Source organism: Sarcophilus harrisii, chromosome 2 (genome assembly GCF_902635505.1).
Source record: "Sarcophilus harrisii chromosome 2, mSarHar1.11, whole genome shotgun sequence".
In the NCBI taxonomy this organism is placed as follows: Eukaryota; Metazoa; Chordata; class Mammalia; order Dasyuromorphia; family Dasyuridae; genus Sarcophilus; species Sarcophilus harrisii.
The window spans coordinates 627,877,902-627,901,852 of record NC_045427.1 but is presented as its reverse complement, the minus strand read 5'-3'; the positions used below and the strand labels follow the sequence as shown (position 1 = coordinate 627,901,852).

At 42.9% G+C, this 23,951-nt stretch overlaps 1 pseudogene; it reads left to right on the top strand.

Annotated features, from left to right (window-relative positions):
* Positions 1–1,059: 1,059 nt before the first annotated feature.
* On the top strand, positions 1,060–1,752 carry LOC100928840 (annotated as a pseudogene).
* The last annotated feature ends 22,199 nt before the right edge of the window (positions 1,753–23,951 follow it).

Sequence of the window (23,951 nt, the reverse complement as noted above, 5' to 3'; positions counted from 1 at the left end):
TTTCTTGCTCATTCTTGACCCTTTGCATTTATAGGAGCCCTCGATATTATCCCACTGTGGGATAATAATAAGAGCTGTGGTCATCTCTTGAGCCTAAAAAAATAACTCTTAAGTCTCTGGTCTTTGACTTATGTTCAGAATGGAGAGAAAGGAAGAAAGGATGATAAGATCATTGATGTCATGCTAAAGGGACCTTCAAGGTCATCTGGCCCAGCTCCCTCCCTTTATGTACAAACTCAGGATCCAAGGGGTTGTGACTTTCCTAATGCACCCCAGTGGCAGAGGGAGTATCTCTCCTCTTGGGTTATGTGGGTAAGCATGTCTGCCTCTACCATAAGATGGGGAAGAGAAGGGTGGGAAGAAAAAGAGCAAAAATCTTCATTGAACATGTATTTTATGGGCCAATGCAAAGGTGTGATCCCTCCCCAAGCTATCAGTTCACCAGAGTTTGAGCTAATTAATTCATCTTAAAGGTAGCTCTCATGAATGAAAACTATCCCCTGGAAGGAGAGAGGTAGTTTGGGGGGTAACCCCAATCATCAACACAATGTAAAGTTTTGGCCCTTTAGCCAGTTGCCAAGGAATAATGTCTATTCTTTATAGCAGTTCTTAACCTTTTCTGTATAGCAACTCCTTTGGGCAGACTAAGGCCTATGGACCCCTTCTTGGAATAATGTTTGTCTCCTACATTTATAGTTGAAGGAAATGTTAAATTTTACCTAGAGATTAGTTAATAAAGACATACATATTCTCTCCTAAGTTCATGGATTTCCTGAAATCTGTCTAATGAACTCTTTGGGGCATTCATGAACCCTAGATTAAGAAGCTCTGTAGGGAAATTGTTTCTCAAATCTTATCAGGTTGATTGGAGCCTCTTCAATGATGTTCTTTTAGGCCCAAAGTCCCAAAGTTCCCATCAACTTGAAAAGAGAACCATTTCCCTTGTTCATTCCCCTACAAATGAACAGAATTAAGTTCAGGGCTTAAACTTTCTATGAACCAACATTCTAATCTTCTATGACCTATCTTTTGAGTTTCTTCCAGCCCTACCATTTTATGTTCTATGTTCCAAGGTCCCTTTCAAATCTGCAGGACTGAATTCATGGAATAGAGGACATCTGCTTCTACCTAGTGGAGAGAACTCCTAAGCATGCTCTCCCCTGCTGGGTCCTCTCAGTTCCAGTTTAAAGTCTCCTATACGCTTTTGGACACTTGTTAGAAGATGATGGCAACCACAGGCCGGAGAGTGCTGACCTTCCTGGGCCAGAGCCGCGCGTTAGCCGGGCGGACGTTCTTAAGCAGCTCTTCAATGGAGGGCATCGAGGAGGGATCGGCCCGCATGTGGAAGATGCTCACTTTTGGTCTTGCGCTCCCCGGCGTGATGGTCAGTATGATAAACTGCTACTTGAAAGCAAAGGATCATCCCAGGAGACACAAGTTCGTCCCGTACAGCCACCTCCGGATCCGGACCAAGCCCTTCCCCTGGGGAGATGGTAACCACACTCTCTTTCATAACAGACGAGTCAATCCTCTGCCAACTGGTTATGAAGATGACTAAGGAAAATCTCACCACTCGCTTCTCTAGGACTGGAACCCACAGCAGCTATGTAGACCACCACTTTCTCTGTGTGGATCCAGCTTCCGAGTCCATTTCCCTTCCTAGTGTCAAGCAATGAAAAAATAATGCTGATTTTCTATCATCATGCTTGTTATAGGAATGGCTTAAATAAATAATTCTTACCTTAGACTATGGTGAGGTGTTGAATTAAATCAAAACTAAATGTTCAGGAAATTCACACTGATGGTCACTTCTGAGCATCGGGGTTCCTTGCTTAGTGTGGTGGGATGTAGTTTGTCATAACCAACAGAGCATTATGTAGTCACTCATGCCATATATGCAGTCAATGATAAATCCTCCTTATGCCAGGTTACTCCTTATGTCTTTGTGGGTAAAACTGAGGGAGCTAGCACTGCAAGGAAATAGAAGCTAATGAGCCCCAAAGCTAAATTCTTGTGATATTTTGCACCCCTCCTCAAGAAAAGAAAGTGAGGAATAGAATGATGTCCGGTTTTACAAACAAAATATGTCATCTAAAGGGTTCTTGGGTCCTTCCCTCTGTCCTATAATAATTTCAAAGGAAAAAAAAAAATCTCCCACAAAATTCCTGTCCAAAAAAACAAATTTTCCCCAAGATGGTAAATTCCATATGGACTCATTTGATTGTCTTGAAGTTAATGTCCAAATATCCTTGAGGAATAAAAGCTATGAGTATGATTTTGCTATTTACATATAAACCTATCAGGATCAAGTTGGCTTGGTCAGGCTTTATTGACTGATACATTAAAAGGGGTCTTAAACTTTAAACTGTAGCCAGTAAGGATCAAAAGGGTTAAGGATAAGTTAGGAAACCCCTGCTATGAAAGGGGAAATTTGTAGAAAAAGGAGAAGCAGGAACCATTGGTAGTGTTAGCCAGAGACACTCTGAGCAATCTGAGGAATGATCGGTTCTCAGAAAATTTAAATCCTCTTCATGCTGTCAAGGACTAATCTTTCCGACCTGAAAGGGAGAGAATGCATTGTCATTTCTGACCCTTGCTGTTGCTCTTAGAATGGAATTTTCTCCCTTTGTGCAGCAGGAAAAGCTCCTGGTGTCTGTTCCTTTTAAGTTAATGGTCTTTTAATCCACCATGGGTCTAATAATATCTTGACCATCCCCTTCACAGAAATTGAAATGTAAGTTTGAAGTTATTCTCTTCTACTCTGGAAATGATCAAATCTAAATACTTTCTTCTAAAAAAAAATAAACTAAAAAGGCAATTGTTTCATGGATTCCCAATTGTTTTCCTTCTCTATCCTCAACTCCCAGATGCTCAAACTGTCTTTGTGTATCTCTTCTTCCATTTAGAGTTGCTTCCATTTCTTCCCTTGTTCACTTCTCAACTCTTATTTTCAACCTTCTTACTCAACTGAAACTTCATTCTCCAATGTTATCAACTATTCCGTATTTGCTAAATCTAATAATCTTTTCTCAGGCACTCTTCTTGAATTCTAACCCTCTACTCCAAGATCCAGTCTTCTTTTGGTTTTCATGACATTGGCGCACTCTCACTCATTTGGGGAGCTGCTCCTTCCATGATTTCATATGCAGGAATATCATCCAAATGCTTTTTCCAAACCATAGATATCCCCCAAGGTCCTATCTTGGGTCAGGCTCCTCTTGCTCTTTATGTACTCTTCTCAGTGGTTAATCACATTAGTATCTATGACTTCAACAATTAATTCTATGCAGACTCTATAAAAATATAGAATTTTACTTCCTCTCCTGAACTCCAATTCTATATTAAGTACCTATTGAACCCTTTGGATACCCCTTAGGTCATATGGGGCAACAAAATCAATATGATAAAAAAAAACATTTTCTCCCTGTTAAGCTTCTCCCTCTTCCTGACTTCCTTTTTTCTTTTGAGAGCATCCACAGTTCTGACCATACAGATTCTCAACCTCAAAATCATCTTCTACTCTTCTCTCTCTCCCTATCCAATCAATCACCAAGATCATTCACTGCATTCTTGGCCGTCACTGGTCATCTTAATTTTTGTCTTGCCACTGGACTTTGCCGACTGGAAGAAAGCGTAAGGCAGGCAACTTTGTGCAATTTTGCCTCATTTAAGTCCAATTCACAGGCAAGTCAAGTCATCACCTGGAATGTCATTGGTCCCCTTCGAAAACAAAGGAGGAACAACATGTCCACAGATAAGTAAGTAGGACAGGGGCTAAGGAACAAGCATTTATAAGTGGCACTATATGCTAGATGCCATCCTTAAGCCTTTCCAAATATATCATTTATAGTGCACGTAAGATATGTTGTTAAAAATTTTTAAAGACATTAGAAGGGGGCAGTGACACTGGGAGGAATCACTTGAATCTTGAAGACACTTTGGGGTTCTAAGATCAGAAGCAAGAAAGAAAAGTACTTCAGGCCTGGATTAGAGATTATTGCTTATAAACCAAGGCAAAGAGCCAAGAGGTGGAATATGGTACATGAACAGCAAGAAGACCGGTTGAGCTAGAAAATACAGGCCACTATATAATGTACATAAAGCACATATATACAGACATTAAAAAAGACAAACTACATCTTTTCACCCAGACCAAAACTGAAATGAAAAAAATTAAACAAAACTAATTTCATAGTCTCATTTTATGGCCATTTATTTGGAACTAAGAACTTACTGTTCAGTTTCCCCAATGTGGTCTTCAGTTTTTAAGCTGATCTTCCCAAGAGAAGCTTTTATCACACAGGAGACCTACTTTTAAAAGTTGGGGCACTTTGCATGATGAGCTTGACCCCAAAGAGGGCCCCCAAAAGCGAAATGAGTGTTGGAAAAAAGGACCATATGTGGACCAAAGACTGAGGGCATTCAGTCTGCTAAAAAGAAAGCTTTGGGTTGGACAGGATTATCTATCTATCCAGGACCGTCCGTAGAAGAGCAATAGGGCCAGGGATGAAGGAAATGAAATCAGGAATATATAAGGAAAAAGCTCCTTACAACAAGAGCTGTTCCAAAATGGATTGGGCTGCCTCAGTGAGGGAGGGAGTTCCCAATTACTAAGAATCTTCAAGTTGAGGCTTGGATGAGGTTTTTTTTTTTTTTTTTTAGGAAAATTGTTGATCATTTCGGTTCAGGTGTGGTTTAGACCACGTGAGGTCCCTCCCCACTCTGAGAATGTGTGAGTCTGGGAAGTAAAAATTTGACTTAACTGTATAAAAAGATTGAGTGCTGTTTATAGAAGTTACCTTTGGGAAAAAAAAAAAATCCCCTTTCACCTAGTTAATGAGTTGCTGGGGAAACAGATCAAAGGGCTAAAGATTGATTAGGGTTTGTACTCAGATAAAGAAGTTAGTGAAACTTCTCTCTTTTTCAAATTCTGTGCCAGCCAGTTTTGACTCCTTCCCACAGACACTCTTTGACACACGTCCCAAGAATCCCCAGAACTTGAGATCTTTCAAGATCATGGACAATGAAGTCTTGTTGATTGTACACAATAAATGACAGACGCACAGACTCTTTGCAAACAAAAGTGTAAATTGAATAAACAAAAAGAATTAGAGAAGATATTGATCATATTAAAGACAATTTTGCTGAAAGGTAAGTATGTGAGTCATTGTTTGTTTAAGATGAAATTATACATTCCCCATTCCTGGTGTGCTATCCACAAACTGTGGGTTCTGTAAGATTTGGGCCTTGGTTTTTTGCCTTTCTTTGTAACTGCAGTTCTTAGGCCAGGGCGTAGCTTAATAAATGCTGACTGACTGACTGAAGGTGAAGAACGAAACATATAATCTTGGACTCGGTTAAGGTGAGAATTTGTTTTGCCTGATACATATTTGTTAAAAAGGTTTTCTTTTTCTTTTTCAGTAGGCAGAGAGGAAAGAAGAAAGAAAATAAAGGCTTGTTAACTTTAGAAAGTTTAATAGAATTATCTCAGTTAAACTTTAGCTTAAAAAAACCCACACAAATAAACTAAGCTTTAGCTGTATCTAATAGTTATTGCCAGGAGAAAATATCGACAGAAGGGATACGAATTAAGGTTCATCAAAGGGAGAAGGTACATAGACACATACACAGAATTCTGGGAATAGAAGTGGATGCTATAACTTAAGAGAATCCAGGAATAAAAGCTTCCTTTTTCAGAGCCCCCTTGGATCATGCATGCATGCGGGTTAAATAGAAAAGATGGATGCTTTGAGGCTTTTAGAAAGAGCAAAGGAAAGCTAGCTACTTCCAAAAATAAACCTGGAGGTGGTGGCAGGAGTCAGTCCATCAGCAAGCCCACCTTATGGAGAAAGAAGAGTACACAAATGTATCCTGAGGTCCTTTTTGGAGCCAGGAAACACACACACATACACACACTCACACACCCCTTCCCCAGATGACAAAACATAAACTCACTAAACAAGTTGCCCCCATTCAGTTTTTATCTATTTTTCCAAACTTCCAAACTCAGAAATTTTCAGCATCCCTTCACTTCTTTCCCATGGTAGGCAGGTTATCAGAAGTATTCCGTGTGATATATTCCCCTCTCTTTTTTAGTCTGGCCCCACAAACATTTGTTTCTTCTCTACAGAAACAAGTTACTGCCAAACATCGTTATCGAACAGGTAGGTTTCTTCTACTGGGGCCAGAACAGACTGTGTGTGGCAGGCCGAGGTCGCCCGTGGGGACATTCTGTAGACGGTATTCTGCCAAATTCTGTTCTGGGAACCACAGAGTGACCTTGCATTCTTTAACTGGGGCCTAATTTCTTTCCATTTTGTTTTGTATGTGGCAGAAGAGCTTAGAAATGTTGATTCATGCTCTATGCCTTTAAAAAGAATTTTTTTTAAGTAACAAGCATTTGTTTTTTCTCCCTCCCACCTCCTTCCCATTCTCAATACTGAGGGGGGAAAGAAAAGAAAAACAAAAGACTTATAATATGCAGCGTCAAGCAAAAACCTATTCCCATAATATATGTCCAAAAATGTCTCGCTCTGCTTACTATTCCGTCAATAGGTAGATCTCATTTTTCCTTTGTTCTTCCAATTTACTTATATAACTCTGTCTAAATCATAAACCATTTTGATCTTATTTTGATAGAGGGCGTTAGGCGTGGGTCAATGCCTGGTTTCTGCCAAACAATTTTCCAATTTTCCCATTATTTTTGTCAAACAGTGAGTTCTTATCCCAAAAGTTGGGGTCTTTGGGTTAATCAAACACTAGATTATTATAGTCATTGATTACTGTGTCTTGTGAACCTAACCTATCCCACTGATCAACTACTGTTTCTTAGGCAGTACCAAATGGTTTTGGTGAATGCTGCTTTTTAATATAGTTTTACATTCTGGTACAGTTAAGCCACTTTTATTTTTTTTTCCCCATTAATTCCCTTGAAATTCTTGATATTTTATTCTTCCAGATGAACTCTCATTCCTTATCATCAGTCCTCTGGAATTATGGTTAATCATTGCATTGATCTGAATTTGTAAAGTCTTTCAAAATCATACGTTTTTACAATGTTGTTCTAGAGCATATTGTCTGTTCTTCTGGCTTGCTCACTTTATTCCACACCGATTCATCCAAAATCATCTAGGTTTTTCTGAAAATGGTCTCTTTGTCCTTTCTAATAATGTAATATTATACAATTACATTTCTGTCCAATATGTTCCACCAATTGACCTTTCTCTTTTTTAACTGACATCAAATAGTTGTGATTATTACTGCTTAATAATAATACAATTTGAGATATGGTATTGCTAAGGTTCCTTTCTTCCTACTGTTTTTCATTATTGAAATTCTTGACTTTGTTACTCCAGATGAATTTCATTATTACTTTTCCTAGTTACATAAAATGATTTATTGGTAGCTTGATTTGTATGGCACTGAATAGGCAAATTAATTTAGGAAGTATTATCATTTTTATTATATTGGCTTAGCCTACCCACAAGCAATTAATATTTCTCCCAATTATTTAGCTCTGTTTCTATTACCACAAAAAAAAAAAAAATGGTTTGTTGTTGTATTGACATCGTTCCTCTGTGCATCTTGATAAGGAGAATGTGGGTGCCAAGTATGTCATACATCCTGTAGTCATTTAAAATGGAATTTCTCTCTTCCTGGTGATTTTAATTGGTAATAAATAACAAATGCTCATTATATGGATTTATTTTATGTTCTTCAACTATGATGAAGTTATTGTTTCAATTAATTTTAGTTGACTCTCAAGGAATCTCTAAGTATACCATCATATCATCTGCAAAAGCTATAACTCTTTTTCTTCTTCGCCTGGCTTTATTTCCTCAGTGCTTTTTATCTTATTGCTACAGCTGCATTTATAGCTCCCTCTCACACAGAAGTGGCTTCAATGGCCTATCCAAGGATCACACTAGTTAGGTCCACGGTCAATGGCTTGGGAAAGGAAAATAGTGGGGCCTTCAGAACAATTCTTCCACCATTTTCCCAAGCTACTCTGTTTTACCCACTCCTGGAGAGTCATCTGAGACTAATTCAATAATAATAAAAATAATAATAGCTTTTATAGCATTCACTATGTACCGGGGACTTTGCCAAGCACTTTATAAGCATTATCTTGTTTGTTTCTCACAACTGTGAAGATGATGCTAATTTTCCAATTGAGGAAACTGAGACAAAGAGAGGTCAAGTGACTCAAAGTTGCACAGCTAGTGAAGGTGAGAATGGACTCCTGACTCCAGGCCCAGCACCCTGTGCACCGAGGGAGACCTGGGAACGCATCCCAGCAAGCAGCATGTCAGTGCGGACAACTCGCTGTCAAACTCCCGGTTGTCTTTTCTTCAGCTGACCTTGGAAATCGGAGCATGTCACTAAATGGAGACAGGGACAGGAGGAGGTCACAGAATCCCAGAACCACAGCCATGGAAAGAGCTGCAGAGTGCCACCTGGCCAAGAAATCCCACCTTAGCAGAGGCTAGGAGAATCTCTGCCCAAAAGAATGGTGCATTTGAGCTCTTGGAGGGAGATGTTTCTCCGGTCTGGGCCCATTGGAGGAGGCCCTGCAAGCACTGGTCAATGTCTGGGGAAGTGAGGAAGCTTCTCAACTCCCTTAAAAGTCCAACAAATCATGGATAGTTGGAATTCTTCCTTCTTACTAGGCCCTAACTCCCTATATTTGCTGAAATTCTTCCCTTCACACAGTCTCAGCGGTAAAGACATCAGGGGGAACCTCCACCTGAAATGTTCATCGGACTCAGGGGTTCTTAACCTGGGATCCATTAATTTGGGTTTTTTTTTTTTTTGATATATTTTTGTTTCTTTTATGCTTCTCCCTGAGTTCAAATCTGGCCTCAGACACTTCCTAGTTGTGGGATCTTGGTCAAGATACTTCATCCTGTCTGCTTCAAACGACCCATCTGTAAAATGGGCTGAAGAAGTCCCCAGAATCTTTCCCAAGAAAACCCCAAATGGGGCAAATGGACACAGACACTGTGGCATATGAATGTAAGGAAATATTATGCCATAAGAATGGACTAAATGACATTTTCAAGACCTCTTTGAATAATGCAGAATCAAGTGAACAGAACTAGAACAATTTAAAAAAAATGTTAATAGGGCAAATACATGTAAAGATAGTTTTCAACATTCATTCTTGTAAAACTGTGTTCCAAACTTTTCTTCCTTCTTTCCTTCCTCCCCAAGAGAGCAAGCAATCTGATATAAGTTAAATATGTGCAATTAGGAGAATAATTTACACAGTAAAAATAGCTAACAATAACTATGTATCCAGCACTATGCTAAGAAGCATTTTATTATCTCATTTAATCCTCACAACAAATGAGGTAGATGCTGTTATTTTCCCCATTTACAGATGAAAAAATTGAGGTAAGCAGGGTCATACAATTAGTTAAGTGTTGGAGAACTTACAGCAGGCCATCTGCTTTGTCCACTGCACCATTTAGCTATCTTATACAACGACCATATTGGAGAGAAAAAAAATTACTTTGAAAAGCTTTAGAATAAATATAATGATAAATTGTAAGTCTAAAAGAACGAAGATGAAACGCTTCACTTACCTGCTGAAAGAGATTTGACTAACCCAAACTGTAGAAAGAGATATTTTCAGATGTAGCAAATGTGATTTATTTTGCTGGTCTATGCAGATATGTATCAGGAGGGTTTTTTTCTTCTTTTTTTTTTTTAAAAACTTGTTCCGTGGGGGCAGGGTTTTTTGTAGGGCTAGATTATACCACATTTGTTTTCAACATAATGTACTGCTAAGCAGAGTGTTGCTGTAAATGAAAACTCAGGCATCGAACCCACACTATCAGAGAGGAATCATGAAAATATATGCATTATTTTGGTAGTAAAAATAAATACTTCAGTGTTCTACCCTCGGAATATTATTATTATTGGGGAATATTATTAAGGAGGAACATTGCTATTAGGGAATGGGGAATATTTGCTGGAAAGAAGTCACTTAGAAACAAGTTTTAATTTCCCTGTTTGACAGATGGAGAAACAGGTTCAGGAGGACAGTGGCCTTCTTGGGGTGACACTGCTATCACTGGAAGGAAACTGCTCTAACTCCTTAGGGATCTGACGTCCACTTGCCCAATACCGGGTGGCAGAAGCAGTATTTGAGCCCAGATCCTCAGACTAGATGCCATTTCTACTTCCCCAGGTGTCTCCCCCTCATTTCTCCATCCGATAGGTTTCAAAGCTCCCTCTGGGCTCTCCCAGTCTGCCCCTGCAGCCCTAAGGTCCCAGATTGCACCGGGGCCCTGTCTGCAGCACCAGGATCCATCCATCTTCAGGTCATCATTTCAACAGCCTGGCCTTGCCAAGAGAGCTCCTTCTTCCCGGGTGCCAGTTCCCAGGCCTAACTCTGAGCCGTTTCTTCTCAGGCCCCGGGAGGGGGGTGGGGACCTAGAAGAAGACCGCGGCTTCTTCTGGATATTTAGAAACTGACATAAAAAACTGATATATGGACATGGGGGGGGGAGGGGAAGGGGGGGGGGGCTGAGATGTGAAAAGGAAGATGACACAGAGGAGGAGCGATCAATCCCAAGGAAAACGAGTCTCCCGACCTAGAAGGGATTAAAAGTGGGGGGCAGGAAGGAAGGAGCAAGAATCAGCCCCTAAGGGAGCTCTGGGAGGCAAACTCTGGTGCGCAGCGGGAAGGGAGCGGGACTGCACCCACAGAGATCGGGGAAGAGGATTCCAGAGTCTTCAGGGACACCAGATTCTGCGCATTTTATAAGAATGGCAGCGCCGAAATCAAACAGCGCCTGGACACGAGGGATGAAAGTGTCCTTTTCTGGCTCGGCCACCTCAGCTAGTAACGAAGTCCCCGAGAAATGCCTCGTTTAGAGCTCGGCTTCACCGACGGAGCGCCGGGTTCCGGCTGAAGCGGGGGTCCGGGCGCGGGCTCATGCATGAAAGGACAGCCGGGGCAGGCGGGGCTCGCGGCTGCGAAGCCCGGGGCCCCGCGGGCGGGCACTGTGGGCGGGGCAGGCCCGCCGCCGAGGCTCTCTGGGGCCTCAGTCTCTGGGGCGGCCACCAGAGGGCGATGCTGCCGAGTGATCTGCGGCCGCGGGGGCCGAAGCGGGAGGTCCGGGGAAGGGACCCCCCCCCCCGCCCCCCGCCCCCCGCCCCCCGCGGCCGGGCCAGCTCCCGCGGGTTCCGCCGGGGAGGCCGGGCGGGGCGCGGGCAGAGACGGGAAGGGCGGCTCCGGGCACCACGCCCCGTGGGCGGGGTCTCCCCCCCTCCCCCCCGCCGGAGGTGGGAAGCTCCTCGAGGGCAGGGGCTTCTTTGTCTCCCGGACCTTCCTCGGCGTCCCCCTCTCTTTGCGTCCCAGTTCCCGGGCTCTCCTTTTTTCCTTGTGTACGGCGAGGCGAAACGCTTTTCCCTTCAGTAGCCAGCCCAGAGCCCTGAACGCATATTTAATTGCGCCCTTTCTCTAAGCGGCGGCGGAAGAGTTGAGGGGCTAGCGGCCGCCCAAAGAGCCCCCGGGGGAAATTCTCCCCGAGGGGCCCGTTCCCGCCTTATACGGCGCCGAGGCAAGTTCTGCCTTTGTGCCTCTGATGCCCCGAGTTCCGTCAGAAAAGACTCGCCTTTGGCATCGATCCCCACGTCCCGATACGTTCTGGTCTTACAGATGAGTGGACCGAGGAGCCAAAGCTACTAAAGGAAGGGCAGGGGTTCCGGTTTGGGATCGTCCGGCTCGGAGCTCAGTGTTGAAACTACCCGCGATTATTGCCTTTTTTTCCTTTTTAGATCTCTAAACTGAAATTTGAGGCCTGAATTGGCTGTTTCCCTTTTCCTGACTGCTGATGTTAACCTCCTGCCCAGTCTTCTGTTTGATGCTAGGGGAAAGTCTTGATCCCATGCAAGGACAAGTTCATAGCTAATCAGTGAAAAGGCAGAATTTGGGAAAACAAGAGCAACTTTTTTGTAATAGATGAGTACTCAGATCTACCCTGAGCAGATTATCTCCCCCCCCCCCCCCAAGTTAGTGAATGTCGTTTTTTTATATTTAAGGTTTTTTTTTTTTAGAATACATGCAAAAATAATTACTGCATTCACTCTTGCAAAACTTTGTGCTCCAAATTTCTCCCTCACTTTTCCCCCTCCCCTTTTGTCCCCTCTCCCGGTTAGGCCACAGTTCTCTTTTATTGTCCTGACTCAATTTCCCTAATCGTTCTGCCTCAGTCCTTCGAAACCTCCCCTCTCTCTTTATCAGAACACTTGATAAAGATAAAAGATCTTATGTTTTAGAATATCAGAATGCCTTCCCCAAGCTATCAGAATATCCCATACCCTCTTATCAAGATGCCTCTCTCCATGGCCCGGGTGCCTCCCCCTATTATGTCATCCCCCTCTCCGATGGGTCCCCCCACCCTGTCAGAGTCCTTTCTGCTCTCCTCCCCTGCCTCAGTCTAGCCTCTGAGTCTGAGCCACGTGTATATGTTAATGAGAACTCACCTTGTTTGCTAGATTCTTGGAGATGATATGGATCCATTTGGCCTCAGTAAATCTCTCTCTTTCAAATAAAATATTAAATACTCTCTAATCTCTATTTTACCTTAGTTCTTCAGCATTACATCCCTAGACAACAAATAATCCAAATTTAGGTTAAACATGTGCAATTCCTTTAAACATATTTCCACATTTATCATGCTGCACAAGACAAATCGGATCAAAAAGGAAAAAAATGAGAAAAAAATAAGCAAAAGAACAAAAAAACACATTCAGTTCCCATGGTCCTTTCTGAATGCAGATGGCTCTCTGCATTACAAGTCTATTGGAATTGGCCTGAACGAATTATTTCTGATAGAAAATAGGGAATGAAGAGGGAGACTACATGTACACAGATGTCTCTGGGAAATATGTTAAGAATCCACAGCTGATCAACAATTTATCTCATAGAACTGAACTCTTCACTTTAAAGAAGAGGAAATTGAGACCCACAAAAAGTGAAGAGTTTTGGCCAAGGTCATGTCCATAGCAGCATCAGAGTTGGGATTTGACCTTGTGTCCACTAAATGGTAAATTCAGCCAATCTACCATTGCCTAGGTTCACCTCCAAAGTTATTAAAGTTCAAATGAAACTGCTACCCTCTGGTTTACCAGGCCCTATGCTAAGGGATTGGGGGATACAATGTTAGAAACTGGCCCTGTCCTCAAGATGTTTTCAAGTCTTGTAAATGGAAATTAGAAAAGCCTGAAGATAATAATTCTCATTCTTTTCAAACATTAAAGTCCCCAAGGCACTACTATAATCACTATACTTTGTGAATATTATTGTCCATATTTTATAGATGAGGAAACTGAAGCCAGACTGGTGAGAACCTCACCCTCTCCCATATCTAGATGGTCCCAAATTACCAAACTTATCTTCCCAACACACAGTACTTTCATAAATAAAAAGGCACTAGAGGTGCAGTGAATGGAGCACCAGTCCTGATGTCAGGAGGACCTGAGTTCAAATCAGATCTCAGATACTTAATACTTCTTAGCTGTGTGACCCTGGGCAAGTCACTTAACCCCAGTTACCTCAGCAAAAAAAAAAAATAAGGCACCAAAGGGCTATCAAACTGCACACATTTTGATCTAGCAGTGTCTCTGCTGGTCTGTATCCAAAAAAATCTGAAAGGAGGGAAAGGGACCGACATGTGCAAAACCTTTTGTGGCAGCTCTCTTTGTATTGGCAAGAAACTGAAAACGGAATGGATGCCCATCAATTGGAGAATGGCTAGACAAGATATATGAGAGTAGTGGGATATTACTGTTCTATAAGAAATGATCAGGAGGATGATATCAGAAAAGTCTGGAAAGAATTACATGAACTGATGCTGAGTGAAGTGAGCAGAACCAGGAAAATATAGTACACAGTAACAGCAAGATATGTGGTGATGATTTTTCAGTAATACATTGATCCAAGACAATTCCAATAGACTTGGGATAGAAAATGTTATCTCCATTCAGAGAGAGAATTATGAAGACTAAATAAATGCAGATCAAAGCATACTATTTTCATCTTTTTAAAAAAAATCTCTTTGCTTTTTCTTTCTTGGTTTCCCACTTTGTTCTGATTTTTCTTTTATAACATGACTATGTGGAAATATGTTTAAAATGTTTATATATGTATAACATATTAGATTGCTTTCTGTCTTGGGGAGGGGGAAAGTAAGGAAGGGAGGGAGAGAAGAAAATTTTGAACTCAAAATCTTACAAAAATGAATCTTGAAAACTATTATTTACATGTAATTAGAAAAAAAATATCAAAAAATTAAAGGAAAAAATTAAATAAAAAGACATTTACTTTTTCATTCATTCATTCATGGCAGCAAGAGATAAAATACACTGCGATGTACATCTGTCCCAAACTAAAGTAGCAGGCCTAGGTGGTCTAGTTTTGATTGGAAATTATGTAGTCTTAATCTGCCTCATTACTGGCCTCTAACAGAATTCTGAAGGGAGGATTTGTGGTCTAGTATCTTTTTTTTTTTTTTTTTAATAGCCTTTTATTTACAGGTTATATGTATGGGTAACTTTACAGCATTGACAATTGCCAAACCTTTTGTTTCAATTTTTCCCCTCCTTCCCTCCTCCCCCTCTCCCAGATAGCAGGATGATCAGTAGATGTTAAATATATTAAAATATAAATTAGATACACAATAAGTATACATGACCAAACCGTTATTTTGCTATAAAAAAGAATCGGACTCTGAAATATTGTACAATTAGCCTGTGAAGGAAATCAAAAATGCAGGTGAGCAAAAATATAGGGATTGGGAATTCAATGTAATGGTTCTTAGTCATCTCCCAGAGTTCTTTTGCTGGGTGTAGCTGGTTCAGTTCATTACTGCTCCATTGGAAATGATTTGGTTGATCTCGTTGCTGAGGATGGCCTGGTCCATCAGAACTGGTCATCATATAGTATTGTTGTTGAAGTATATAATGATCTCTTGGCCCTGCTCATTTCACTCAGCATCAGTTCGTGTAAGTCTCTCCAGGCCTCTCTGAAATCATCCTGTTGGTCATTTCTTACAGAATAATAATATTCCAAAATATTCATATACCACAATTTATTCAGCCATTCTCCAATTGATGGGTATCCATTCAGTTTCCAGTTTCTGGTGTGGTCCAGTATCTTGATGTCATTGAGAATCAACTAAAAACAATATTTGGCAGACAAAAGTAGCCAAATATGAAGGAATCACGACTGTTCACCAAGATCCCAGAGAAGGGCAATGCTTGAGCCACAAAGTTCCCTGTCCTTCCTGGACGGGAGGCAGACCTGCTTTCCTAATTGATGGATAGACTCTTATCTACCAAATGCACCGTTTCAGCTATGACAAAGAGCAGGCACTGAATTCTAAGTTCCTGGACCAGAGGGTTCCCCAGCTAAAGGCTGCTGCCTGCCCAGCTGGAGTCACACACCCTGAATCTCCACCTCCCAACAGGCAGCAGCCACCTCTCAAAGTAGGTCACAGGTGGCTGGCTGCGCTCGGCTGCCAGGGCCTTCGCCCGAGTGGATCAGGTGCCCTAAGAACTGACGCAGCAGTGGAGGTGCCCGGAGCTCCTTGGCCCACTTTCTCGAAGCAGGCTCGTGGCCTGCCGGGTCCAAAATGAACAGGCCATCTCATTTGCTGGAGCACTGGATGGCAGGCTCTCTGCCTTTGACCTGCTGCTCTTAGGGCTTCCAAGGAAGAGGCTTGAGCAGAACAAAATAGGGCAGAAGTTGGCAATCCTTGGCATGGATGCCCACGTACGGTGTGCAATCTGATCTCGCCTGGCTCCTCAGTCCCAGACTTACTCAGCCATGAGTTGTGCCGAAATTGCCACCAACCAAACAGAAAGGCATGGAGGACTACTGTGGGAAAACTGGCCTTGCCTACACTGCCCCATCTATGCCTTTCACGTTTTGTTCCACGAATATGACAATATTAAGCACAGCAGAGTGGAATAGGTAGAGCAAGGACCTGAGTAAAAAGCTTGGCTGGGCAAGTCACTTTATTCTATGTATACCTCAATTTCCTCACCTGGGGATAATATGGGGATAAATGGGGATAATAATAATAGCATCTATTTCCCAGGATTGTTGTGAGGCTCAAATGACCCAATATATATGAAGCACTTTGCAAAAACTCAACATGCTATAAAATTTCTAGTTATCACAGTTATTATATGTTACCTAGAACTCTCTCTATATATAGCTGTAAATCCCTAATTCTAATACCATCGATCACTGTGTAATACTAAGCTCTTTAATCTTTCCGTCTCTTACAGTGGGATGCTTCTATTTTCCCTCTGTAGATTGAGTTTCACCTGTTCTCAGCAGAGCGAGAATTTATTATAATCAATCCATCACTAAGTATTCATTAACTATCAGCTAGGTACCAGCACTAGCTGCTAGGAATACAGATACAAAATTGGGACAAACCCTCGCCTAAAGGAGCTTAAATTCCTGTGGGATTGGGGGAGGGATGGACTAGCTTTTATGTAGAACCCACAACGTGTCTGGAGGTGGCTAAGTGACAAGAGCACTGGGCTCAGGAAGATCTGGGGTCAGACTCACTAAGTCACTTGACTTCTTTTTGCCATAATTCACCAGAGGAGGAAATGGGGAGCCATTCCAGGATCTTTGCCATTACAGACAGCAACGATGTGTCATGGCCCGCAGATCGGATCAGGAACTGGGCATTAGCAAATGACTGAACAACAACCATGTGCCATGAACTTCATTGGGTGCTTTTTTTTTTTTTTTTTTTTTTTTTAAACAGAATCCTATTTGGGCTGATGTTGAAGCTGAGGAAACTGAGGCAAACAGACTAGGTCACACTGCTACTGAGTGTCTAACTAAGCTCCTCTACTGGGGGCTTGGGGTTGGGGGTGAATCCTTAGGTACAAACCACCTACACTCTTGCTGCCACGTCTTGCAATATTTACACCACACAGACCCTCACCAGAGTCTAGGTTTTCATCAGTGCACAGAAGCGTGAGCCTGTGTTAGGGGGTTGAGGGGCATTTAGCACCCCAAGGTGATTTTGAGTTCTCCCCAAATTTAGAATCTGTAAACCAACAAATCCTTCAGCCCAGGGACTTTAATATCCATGTTCCAGGGGGTTTTGCCTCAAGCTGGAAGCCTGATCATCTTGCAGCTCGAGAGCCAACACTCATCCATAATGAAAATGACCCACAGAACAGGATTCTGGAAGGAGGCCCTCAGTCCAGGGTACTGATGCTATTTCTTGGGCCTTGGTTTGCCTAAGAGGAGGAGCTGGAAGAAGAGGCTGCCAAGAGAGACCTATCGGGAGCTTGGTGGAAGTGTGCATGAAGTGGTAGATGGGGAAAGGCCCCAAAGTGATGGCTAATTGTCACCAGGAATCAAAGGGGGCCCAGGCCCTAGACCTCAAGCTCCTTCTCCCTTCACAAAAACCCATCAATCGCAAGCATTTCTTAGAAATTGAAGTCCTTCCCTTCTTTCTTTTCCTAAAGCTTGTTCCTTATAATAGGGCAACCCCAGGATGGAGGTGGTGAGAAGAAAGAAAAAGAAAACAACCAAAAACCCCCAGCAGGGGTCCATTACAGCAAGAAAACTTGGCTAGGTCTCTGATTTGAAAGGCAGGGCTCTCTGAATAGGTGGCCTCCTGGGCATACCCGACTCCTGGGAGCCCCAAAATGGATGTTACTGCTGACGGGTACACGATCTAGCAGGCACCGATTCAAAAATCCTATTTGGCCAGGAAGGAGAACAGTTCATAAAATTGGATAGTTAGGGCTAAAATGGGGCTTTTGAGACCACTGGGTCCAACTTCCAAAGCTAACAAGAAACAGAGGCCCAGAAAGGTTACATAGCTAGTGGGGTTTGAATCGAACTTTTCCCAATTTCAAATCCCAAACTCACAATCTGATATTTTATACTGTTTCTATAAAGCAAAGCAACTGCCCAGTCTTCATCTCATCAGCTAGCCATTACTAGCTGGCCTAAATTATAGGGACCCCTGACCATGGTCCTCATGAGATCTGCATCAGACAAATTCTCCAAATCATATCTGGATTCTAATGACCAGAGGTATATTGCACTGATGCATCAAGGGACCATTTCCCTCCTTATTATCTTTGAAATATTAATAACTGGTCTCCAGGTTTCTCTATCATAAAAAATGGCATTAGCTAACATTCACACAGCCCTGGCATTTCTTTATTCAAACAATTCTGTGAGGGAGACCCAGTGAGGAGGAACTTAAGGCTTCAGTGAAGGGGCTTAATTGGCCTGGGATCCCCCATTAAGCAGGAGTCAAGGTTCAGAGTCCAATCCAAGGTTCTTTTGGGCTAGAAACCACTATTTTTTTTTTTTTTTTTTTAATCAAGAATGGAAGTGGTTTCAGGAAAAAAAAAAAAAAAAAACAGCTGTGGCTCTCAGATGAGAACAGAGCTCTTTGTAAAGCTAATGAGCATTTATTTCCTTTGTGGCACTGATATAGTCACACCCACTCCAGAAAACCTTCTTCCATTAAAGTGTAATACCTGCAATTTGATCATCCCGGCATAAAAGGAGGCTCCTATCTTCAACTGTGGAGTTTGCTTTCACACCAAGGGATCACCTGAGGAGCCTCTCCCTTTCCCCAAAGTCTGCTCCCCAAGGAAGTCAACTCCTCTCCCCTTCCCCCATAATCTGGCTTTCCTATGAGGGCCTCTCCTCTCCCCCCTTAGTCTGTTATTTTAAGGTCCCTTCTCTCCCCCCTTAGTCTATTACCTTAAGGCTCCCTCCTCTCCTCTGTGCTAAGCACTGGGATACAACAAAAGGCAGAACACATGCCTGCTCTCAAGAAGCTTGCAGTCTAACAGGAAAGACCACATGAGTACTTGAGATATCCAGAGCTAGCACAAAGGGGTAGGGGGGAAAAGGCTTTGGGGAGGAGGAGGCATCTGCCTACGTTTTAAAGGATGGGGAGAATTCCAGAGATGGGAGAAAGGACAGAAGAAAAGGCATTCCATGCACAGGAAACTGCAAATCAAAGAAAGATGGAAATATGTGTCTAGGGAACAGGCCAGCAGAGCTGGAGAAGTACAGTGTTTAGGGGGCAGTGGGAAAGTGCAGGAGTTGAAAGGTTAGCTAGGGCCAGAACACAAGCCTTCACAAAACTTGGCATTTCCTCCTAGTAAAGTGAATTCCTGGTCATTTACTGTCAAAGATGAAGGGAGATTGATAGCTTTTTTTAGGGGAGCAGAGAGGTATTTTTAGGTTTTAAAAATGATAGTTTGTGATTGGAGAATTTAAAAGAACTTTCTCAATCTTTTGATCTGTGAACTTCATTCCACATTGTATACCACCAGACTTTTGCTTTTGTTCCCTAAAATAAGCCACCTTCAGTTCACTGATTGGCCTTGAATAGGTGACCTGGCTCTGCTGATGAGATTAGGCGCCAAAAGTGTATGTAACATGTAAAAAACTCACAAGGGCTTACTCACACCAGGTGTGGTAAATATGAAATCGTTTTGGGAGAGCATATAGCAAGGAAAGTGGTTTTAACAATTAACTATGGAAAAGACAGGTTCCCCAGTGGAACTCACCGATGAACAGGAGAAAGGGAATGCACCATGAGGTAGGGAGTATGCCATTGATTGGCAGGCTAATCCACAGAGCTTAATACCCCCCAAAGAGTTAATTATAAGAAAGAAAAAGATTCCAAGAGGCATGGGGAGGGGGTGAGAGGGAAGATACCATGAGGCAGAATCCCAAAAGGGATCCAGCAAAGATGGCTTAGGGCATGGACTGGATTGAGAGGGGAAATTTAACCTGGGGTTTGACATCCTAATTTGGCTTTCTGATTGGATACAGTAAAGTGAGGGTATCCAAGATCTCCACAGGGGTGGGACTGTAAGATTGAGCCAATCCCCAAGAGCGCCTTTCCCTGCTTTCTTCAGGGAGCCATCTCATCAATACTTTAGGCTTTCTCTGCCAACCCCATCTAGTGACCTAGGGCCTGATCAATGCCACTTGTTGCTCATGTGACCCCTCTTCTTTGGTAAACTGAAGATGGGGTGGGTGACTTCTGAGACGCCTTCCAGATGACAGGAGGCATGCTATATGGTGGAGGAAGCACTCAATGGGGGGGAGGGGGGGGGCGGGCGTCAGGAAGAGGTTCTAAGGACCTGACTTAGTGACTTTCTCCTCATGCCCCAATTTCATCATTTGTAAAGATGTTCTTTAAGAATATTGATCTAAATCCCATGAAGATCCTACAATTATAAGACAAGGGATTTTAGACCTCCTCTAGAAGATAAGAGGGTCAGAGAAAAGATCTTACAAAATGACCAAACCTAACCAGATTAGTTCATAAGTATCTGTCTGGGAGCAGCAGGAAGGACAGATTGAAGGAGGGCCTTGGCAGCTGCCCTAATTTCCAAGCAAAATGTGGTAACTGAGGTAGCAGAAGAAATAGGAAGAGAAGAGGCCAGGGCCCTTGGGGAGCTAACAGCCACAGGACTGGGGGGAATGATTGGCTAGGCAAGGAAATGGAAGGGTCAAGGTGAACATAGACGTTTTGAACCATTGTTCCATTGGGCTTCCTCTAACAAGCTGCCCAGTCTCCTGAAGGCCTTAGGCAAGCTTTCTCACATTTCCAGAATCTTAGATGGAAGTTCACTTCTTGACTACAACAATTCCTCAACTACACTTTGTCTTTTATTAAATTACCTTAAGGTAAATTTATTATTAATGAGACAGTAAGATACTTCCAAACGGAGGTCTTATGGTGTTTATTCAAATTTTCCTGAAAATCAAGGTAATTGGGGCCTCTTAGGGATCCCCACTTTCTGAAATGGAAAACAAAAACTCTTTACACCCCGAAAAAGAAACTCACAAATAACAAGCATTTTATTATGCACCTATTTGTCAAGCAATATGCTAAAAAATAAACCATACAAAGTCACCCCAAAAGGACTTTCTTTTCCCCTTAAGGAAAATAACAATTATAGCTAGCAAAGAGATTTATAAATATCTTTTTCTTAAAAAAAAAAAAAAGTTCCTTCAGATCATATCAAATTGAGATTTTTAAAAAAGCAGTTAGCCCACAGGACACATAGTAAATGCCTAATCTATATTCCCTTCCCCTTCTTGCAGATGATTTCTAAGCATTTTCTTTGAAACAAGTTTATACAAATGAAAAAAAATTTTTTTTTCATGAACTCCAATTTGTAACCATCTGCTAGATTAAGGGAGGACAATATAGGCAGTACACCTTACAGCTATTATTTTCCTTAAGGGAATTTTCTGAAACCTATAATCAAAGTGTAATTGTAAATTCACTTGGGACTTTCCTTCTCAAAGTCTAGTTGGGGGCGGGAGGCTATAACTCTTCTCTGAGGATCGGAAGGGTGGTCTCTTGTATCACTATTTGTAATCTGACAATACCAATACTTTTGTTTGTTTCTGACATAAGCGTTAATAAAAGTTCAATTTCATCAAGTATTTATTGAGTGCTGATGTGGCATTTAAAGAAATTCTCCCTGCTCTCCAAATTGCTTAGAGTAGGTTTTTCCTTGGGGAGACAAGCCTCAGACAAGGAAAAATTGTGGCACCATAACATCCTGCATCACCTGCTAACTGAAGTTTGTTTTTTTTTTGAAATGTAGATGAAAGTGCTCAGGAAACAAAGAAAATGGAAATTAAAACTTTTTCCTTAAGAAAATCCTAAAACCTAAGCATAGTTCTCCAATTCTGTTACCTGGATGAGTTGTGAAAATGTGACTTACTCAAATTTGGATCGGAATTACATGTGCTTATTAAGGGAGAGCTCCACTCTATATTTGGACACTCATTTTAGTTCCCCGTCTTTGGTTTTAGAATGTTTTTTAATTCCTTGGACTGGGCATACCTCATAAAAAACTTAAGATACTTTGAATTTAGAGGGTTAACAGCAAGCTTTATACACCTTTGGTATAAAATTCTTGCAATTATCTCCTAGCTCCTTTTTTACTTTTTGATCTTAGCTTTTGCTTCTGATGATAATTACCCCTTAATTAGCACCCACCACTATATCATCTAAGTAATTATAGTAAGTGGAGCCTGCACCCCAACAAGTAGTCTTCAAAGAAAATTATAAAATAACGTCTCACATTGACTTTTTAAAGCAAAACTGGTTCAAATAAAACACTCCAGCAGAGAATACACCTTGAATAGGGAGTTCAGAACTAACTTCCACATAAAAGGAAAAAAGGATATTGTGCATAAAAGTTGAAGAGTATGGGTCCAGAATTAGGGTATGGAAAATCAATACCTACAATACTGCAGCCAATCTGTGAGCTTTAATTCTTCCATTGAATTGGAACTATTTTCTATGAACTCAAAGATCAAGCTTCACTAATGTACTGGTTAAATATTGTTTAAACTATTCTTTATGTACTTAGAATAAAGTTGCTGTGTTTCATAAACACTTTAGGTATATGAAGGGAGGATTCTAGGAAAAATGGTAGCTAATACCTTAATTTTCCAGCTAATTACCCAAATCCCCATTCATTTCCCCTCTTCCCCATGAGTAAGGCCACATGTAGATACAGAAGTAATGAATATGGTTTTATTTTGAGACTTTATTGAACTTTGCAGAGAGAAATGATATAGCGATAACATAAAAGACTCATGATACATTATTAGAAATGCAATCTCGTCGATATCATCCAATTCAACTCCCTCGTGTTTCCAATAAGCAAACTGAGGCCTAGATAACTGAAGACATGGACCTCAAGGTCACCCGATAGCTACAAAGCAGCACTAGAAACCGCAAGTGCCCCGTAAGTGCAATTCAACAGTAATAGACAATTGGGCCAAATAATTCTGGCTTCCCGCTGGTAAGGTCTGTGAAGGTTCAGCGTACACGAAGTAGTGAACAAACAGCGCGTTTTCACAGAGTTCCTCACATCCAGAGACACAGAGAGGGACAGAGAGGCCGGGAAAGGAGACGCACAGAGACAGAGAGACGGACGCTCCCAGGGAGAAAGCGGATCCAGTTACCTGATCCCCGCGAACGTGACAGCAGTTGCTGGAAGCTGTCAGCTTCCAGGATGACTCACTCCGAGCACCGAAGCACCGGGGATGGGATAAGGATACTTTTCGTATCGCTTAAAGATGTAAATTAAAAGGGAAAGGGGTGCTCGCTTGTTGGTTTCATATTGTAAAAAGATGTTTCCCTAACATCTGCACGATTTTGTCGCTGTATGGGCAGGGGTGCGAGCGGCGGAGCCCAGGCCCCTCTCACCGTGCGCGCCCAGCGGCCCGGGGGACACCCCTTTCAGTATGCGGGGGGAGGGGCGCCCGGAGCGGACAGGTCTCTCTCATGCCCTGTGGGACCCCCGGGGTGCACAAGCCTCTTTGCCCCGCGGGATCCTGGGACTGACCGCGTCGGCAGGTGGGCGCGCACCGCGCTCCCTTACCGGCCCGGGGCAGAAGCCGAGGTACCCCCCCCCTCCCCCCCCCCCCAGGAGGAGCTCACGACAGGCGCCGCGGCAGATCTCCCCCTTGTCTCCGGGGAGCAAGCCACGGCCACAGAGGCGCGCGCTCAGGGTCAGCCCGTGTGCTCCCTCCCCGAGGGGTCGGAAGCCTCTGAGGGCGCTGGCGGCAGCAGCTGAAGTCCCGGCCTCAGCCAAGCCCCGGCCCTTCTTCCTAGTCCCTGCATACGAACGCCGCGGCTCTCTTCCTCCCCCGCCCCCGCCCCGGGAGTCCGCCCAGGAACTACAGCTCCCGTCGGCCTTCGAGGCCCGGACCATGGCGGGTCCCCGCGCGTGCGACGCCCCGCGCTTGCGCGACGGTTGGCCGAACGGCGTCGCGATTGGCTGCGGCGGCCGGGGCCGCGCGGGGCCTGTGGGAAGCGCCGTGACGGAGCTGGCGATTAGGGGAGGAAGGGGGGCGGCCGGCCGGGGAGCGCAAATGG